Genomic DNA, 6,000 nt, shown 5'->3' with positions numbered 1-6,000 from the left:
ATGGAGTCTATTATCTGCTATGCTAGCAGTAATGTATGCATTGAAGGGCATGTAAAATAACAGGTCAGAAACAACCAGAACTCTCTAAGGGGCCATAGTTCATTAAAAGTCAGTCCATGTGAGAGATTTTCAACAGGTTGCATCAGGCAGTGTGTTAGCAGGTGGGGGGCAATCAGACAGAATTTTTTTTAAAGGAATTTAAATGACTCAACCTAGACTGTTCATTGTTTCTGGAGACATTGAGCTCCATTAGCAACAGTTTATATATATATACACTCACCTAAAGGATTATTAGGAACACCTGTTCAATTTCTCATTAATGCAATTATCTAATCAACCAATCACATGTCAGTTGCTTCAATGCATTTAGGGGTGTGGTCCTGGTCAAGACAATCTCCTGAACTCCAAACTGAATGTCAGAATGGGAAAGAAAGGTGATTTAAGCAATTTTGAGCGTGGCATGGTTGTTGGTGCCAGACGGGCCGGTCTGAGTATTTCACAATCTGCTCAGTTACTGGGATTTTCACGCACAACCATTTCTAGGTTTTACAAAGAATGGTGTGAAAAGGGAAAAACATCCAGTATGCGGCAGTCCTCTTGGCGAAAATGCCTTGTTGATGCTAGAGGTCAGAGGAGAATGGGCCGACTGATTCAAGCTGATAGAAGAGCAACTTTGACTGAAATAACCACTCGTTACAACCGAGGTATGCAGCAAAGCATTTGTGAAGCCACAACACGCACAACCTTGAGGCGGATGGGCTACAACAGCAGAAGACCCCACCGGGTACCACTCATCTCCACTACAAATAGGAAAAAGAGGCTACAATTTGCACGAGCTCACCAAAATTGGACAGTTGAAGACTGGAAAAATGTTGCCTGGTCTGATGAGTCTCGATTTCTGTTGAGACATTCAGATGGTAGAGTCAGAATTTGGCGTAAACAGAATGAGAACATGGATCCATCATGCCTTGTTACCACTGTGCAGGCTGGTGGTGGTGGTGTAATGGTGTGGGGGATGTTTTCTTGGCACACTTTAGGCCCCTTAGTGCCAATTGGGCATCGTTTAAATGCCACGGCCTACCTGGGCATTGTTTCTGACCATGTCCATCCCTTTATGACCACCATGTACCCATCCTCTGATGGCTACTTCCAGCAGGATAATGCACTATGTCACAAAGCTTGAATCATTTCAAATTGGTTTCTTGAACATGACAATGAGTTCACTGTACTAAAATGGCCCCCACAGTCACCAGATCTCAACCCAATAGAGCATCTTTGGGATGTGGTGGAACGGGAGCTTCGTGCCCTGGATGTGCATCCCACAAATCTCCATCAACTGCAAGATGCTATCCTATCAATATGGGCCAACATTTCTAAAGAATGCTTTCAGCACCTTGTTGAATCAATGCCACGTAGAATTAAGGCAGTTCTGAAGGCGAAAGGGGGTCAAACACAGTATTAGTATGGTGTTCCTAATAATCCTTTAGGTGAGTGTATATTCATATGCTGATTATATATATTCTAATATGCTGATTTTCAAGAAACATTTCTTATTATTATTAACGTTGAAATAAGATTTACGGCTTAATATATTTTTGTGAAAGGCGTGCTATTTTTTTCAGGATTCTTTGATGAATAAAAAGTAAAAAAAAAAAAGAAAAAGAAAACAGCATTTAATTCATTAATTTAGGAGGACATTGCATAGACATACTGATTTTCATACTGTACAAACTGTATAATCTATCCCCTAAATCTACCCATCACAGAAAACTTTCTGCATTTTCAGATTTTCAAAAAACATCACTTAGTATGATTTATCCAAAACATGGACAAGGATTTCGGATATTGCCATATTTGTGGGGATATTTTGCCCCATAATGTAGGGCTTACTAGGAACACACACACACACACAATGCAAAATGTGATTATTTTGTCAACACCATAAGCCGTCAACCCAACAGATTTTTTTGTCTGATAGTGACATTTCAATAAATGGAGATGAAAAGAATTCTAAATTTAATAATATTTATAATAAATGTTTGACATGACAGTACGCATTCTTTTCTTATCTGATATGTTCCATGTTTGACAGACAGAAAATGAAAAAAAAAAAAACACATTTTGCAGGATGTTGTGCCACACTGTAAATGAATCATTTTGAACATGTCTACCATTGATCTAAAATAATTCCTTGGTGAACTTTTTTTTTAATAATTAAATTTCCAACCTGTTTTGCTCATGTCTCAATAACCAGTGTGCTGATATGAGGAGAGAAAACCTATAAGTTCTCTCACAAACACTCAACCTGTCTGTCACTCTCTATCTGTGTCCTCTCTTTGACAGCTAAACCTCGAAGGCTATAGACGAACTGAAGTTCTCTAATCAGCTGACTTGGCTGACCGTGTCGCTCTGATTGCCACGGCAATTACAATTCTGGCCACAGATTTCTGTCTGCTGGCTGAGGCCAGACCAAAAAGAAGGATAGAAGAGAGAAATACAAGCTATAGATTATATGGATTGCACACCAAATCACACAGCAATAACAAACCACCTCAAAGATGATTGTCATGTATAAAAAATTTATAAATAAATAAATTTAGGTTGAATGTTAAGTTGAAATTGATTTGAGTAATATGTCATAGACACTCAATGTGGACTTCTTATTTCATTATTAAGTTGGTATTTCATAATTTACTTTTTTTTTCTCATTTATGACTTAAAAAGTAAAACTTATTAGATAATAATTTATTAACTTATTTAAATAATATGTAGTAAAAAGTATATATTCTGATATATTAAGTCATAATTATGAGGTGTACAGTCGGAATTATAATATTTGAGTTACATTTTTGTCAAAATCTCATCATTTTGACTTGTAGTTTTATGTCTATATCATAATTTTGAGTTTGTAACTCATAATTGTGAGTTGATGTGTCAATATTGTGACTTCTCAAAATTATAACAAGTTGAAATTATGATATGTTCCTGATTATGAAATAAAATAAAAATATGATAAGGCATAATTATGAGATATAAAGGCGAAAGCAAAACAGAGCCAAAGTTTTATCTATATAGATTAAGGCCTATTTCTAAATGAAATGTTGCATCTAAAAACAACAACATCTATGTCGGTCAATGAGAGATTATCAAACTTGAACTTTAAATCAACCAATTGATTTGAGCGGTTTGGGCTGAATTCATCGCAGAAGTGTAATACTTGGGTTTAGAGGTTCAGGACAAACCGTATCCAGAATGTCTGAGGAATATCGGTACAGGAACTCCTTGCAAGCACTGTTAAAAAGATGTCCATGTTCCTGAAAGCAGCAGAATCAACAGCTTCAACAATCAAAACTCCAGCAACTGGAGTCGAGTCCAAGCACTGTTCAGTCTAGGTGATGTCCTGAAGGCTAGAGCAAAACACACTCTCACAGTCCATGCCTCCTGCAAAAAGTGAGCCACAGATCTGTCACAATACAGGCCTGCAGAGACATTACCCCTTTGTCATATCGGCTCAAGAACAGCTCAGTGTTCCAGCTGGCATTTGAGTTGCAAGGTATATGACAAGCGGAAGCTCTGCTTGAGCAGGACACATCTACATTCACCCGAAGTCTGGCTGAGACGCTTCGTGACAGCTCTCCTTTCCTCGCCCCCTAGACACAACCCCATCCTTCCCCCGGTTCAGAAGAGCACAAGTCTTGACTGCTAAGTCACTGTCTCTCTCTCACAGCCTGTTTGCCAGGTTTCCCTTTATATCTAGTCATTTTCTCTTATTCTTGTCCATCCTGGTATCAAGGTCTTAACTCTTTCTCCCACAGCTACGACCTCTGGTAAATCTCCTCGGTGATGCAGACAGGCACGGAGAATTCGGTATATAGAGACAGACTAACAGTCTTTGAAATAGTGACCATCGCATGGTCTGCAGTGCGCTCCCTCTCCTGAGATCTTGCACTGCATTCACGTTTACATTTCTTACCCAAAGCTTCTTATACAAAGTAAAGCATGGTCTATTGTGGGCAGTTCAGCAGGAAGTAAAGGCTACAAGTCACGTAATGCAAATGAAACACTGGGAAGATAAAGCCGAACAGGAAATAGGTTAGGTTTAATGCAGACGACGTGGTTTGGATTATTAATATTTACGTCTAGTTGACAGTTTAATTAAAAATGGAGTCACAAATATAGAATTACTCTGCAGCTGTGTCGCTTCTGTTCTCAGCATGAGGCTGAGTTGTAAAGCTCTTTTCCAAAGCTTCAGCAATAACCTGCCGGCTTCTGAGAAAATGTTGATGGATGATAGTGGAGCTTCAGCCCTCTCTAGTGGTGCCTTAGTGAAACGATCAAAGACTTTCATCTTTCTCTCCTTCCTCATTCAACCAGTACCATGATCTCTATAATGATAGTGGCATGCCCTTCTCATGAGAATCTCATCCAATCAAGAACATTTTCAGATTGTATTTCACCAAAGAATCAATGTGTTTAGAACACATATTGTGGCATTATTTTGAAGCACTCATTAATGAAATGCAAATAAGTAAATAAATGAATACATTTCGATTATATTAATAATGCATATGAAATACATTATTAAATACATGTAGACTGCCATTCAAAAGTTTGTGGTCAGTATTTTTTTTAAAGAAATTAATTGGCCTATATATATTCAGCAAGGACACATTACATTGATCAAATGACAGTTAAGTCTTTACACTGTGACAAATAATAGTTCTTTTGAATTTTCTATTCATCAAAGAATCCAGGAAAGCAATTTTTTTCAACATTGACTATAATAAGAAATGTTTCTTGAGCACCAAGTCAGCATATTAATGATTTCTGAAGGATCATGTGAGATGGATTTTTCAACAGCCGTTGCTTTAATCTTAAGATTTGGCATCCCATTTTAATATCTATTAAAACGGTTATTTTTAAATGCAATAATATTTCCCAATAATACTGTTTTTACTGTATTTTAAATTAAATAAATGCAGCTTTGGTGAGCATAAGAGACATCTTCTTTTGAAAACAAAAATCCCCAAACTTTTTAACAGTAGTTTATGTAATATGTTTTTTAACAATTTTTTGTATTATAAAGATAATCACCACTGAGAATAATGGCGGGTATTAAAACATAATAGGAATTAGCAATAAAAATGATTTACTTAAATTACTAAACATATTATGGTAATGGGAATTGGTGGTTAGGGATGTGCTTAGTTATCATTTAAAAGTATATATATATATATATATATATATTTGGTGAAATGCGAACTGGACATGTTTTTGTGAGATTAAGATTTCTGTCAAGCAGAAAGAATGAGTGACAGGTTTACAGATCTAGGACAAAGCGTTACAGCCTTTATAATACCATGTTTTATGCATCACTGTATAAGAAACAAGCAATAGGGGTAACATAGTCCTAACAATGTTTATACCTGTTATGAAAAAGTCATGGCGAGTCCTGCTCTGTATTAAAAATGTTAGAAGTTTAATCTAAAATACTTGACATTTTATAGGTCTTCGGACTATCCTATTACCAAAATCCTACCGGGACTATCCTTCAGGGAAATAAAAATCTGTGCAAGGATATCGATTTGAATCCCAACTGTGGGCACATTTGTGAAAGAAAGGAGGTGCGGGAGATCAGGCCTGAAATTATAGTTTGAAAATAAATATATATATATATATATATACCAAATCAGTGAGGACTTTGAGAAACATGTTCTGCATAAGCTGTTATGTGTTATAGGTAAACAAACTTGCAATACTGTATATCTGCATGCAAACTCTCAAAGATGGGTATGGGGTATACAAGCTGACAGCCCGAGGCATTTTATTTGAAAACAAACTCTGTTTGACAGCATGGAGGTGAAAGTTGTATCCAATTACTCTCAGAGAGCCTCGCAGAAAAAAAACATGACAAATATTCGTTCATATTCACCCACAGACACAGTAGGCTATAACCATGGCAGTACCAGCCTAAAGGAAGACATAGCAGTTCAGCCCACT

Source organism: Squalius cephalus, assembly GCF_949319135.1.
Source record: "Squalius cephalus genome assembly, chromosome: 8".
Classification (NCBI taxonomy): domain Eukaryota; kingdom Metazoa; phylum Chordata; class Actinopteri; order Cypriniformes; family Leuciscidae; genus Squalius; species Squalius cephalus.
This window is presented reverse-complemented; position numbering follows the sequence as displayed.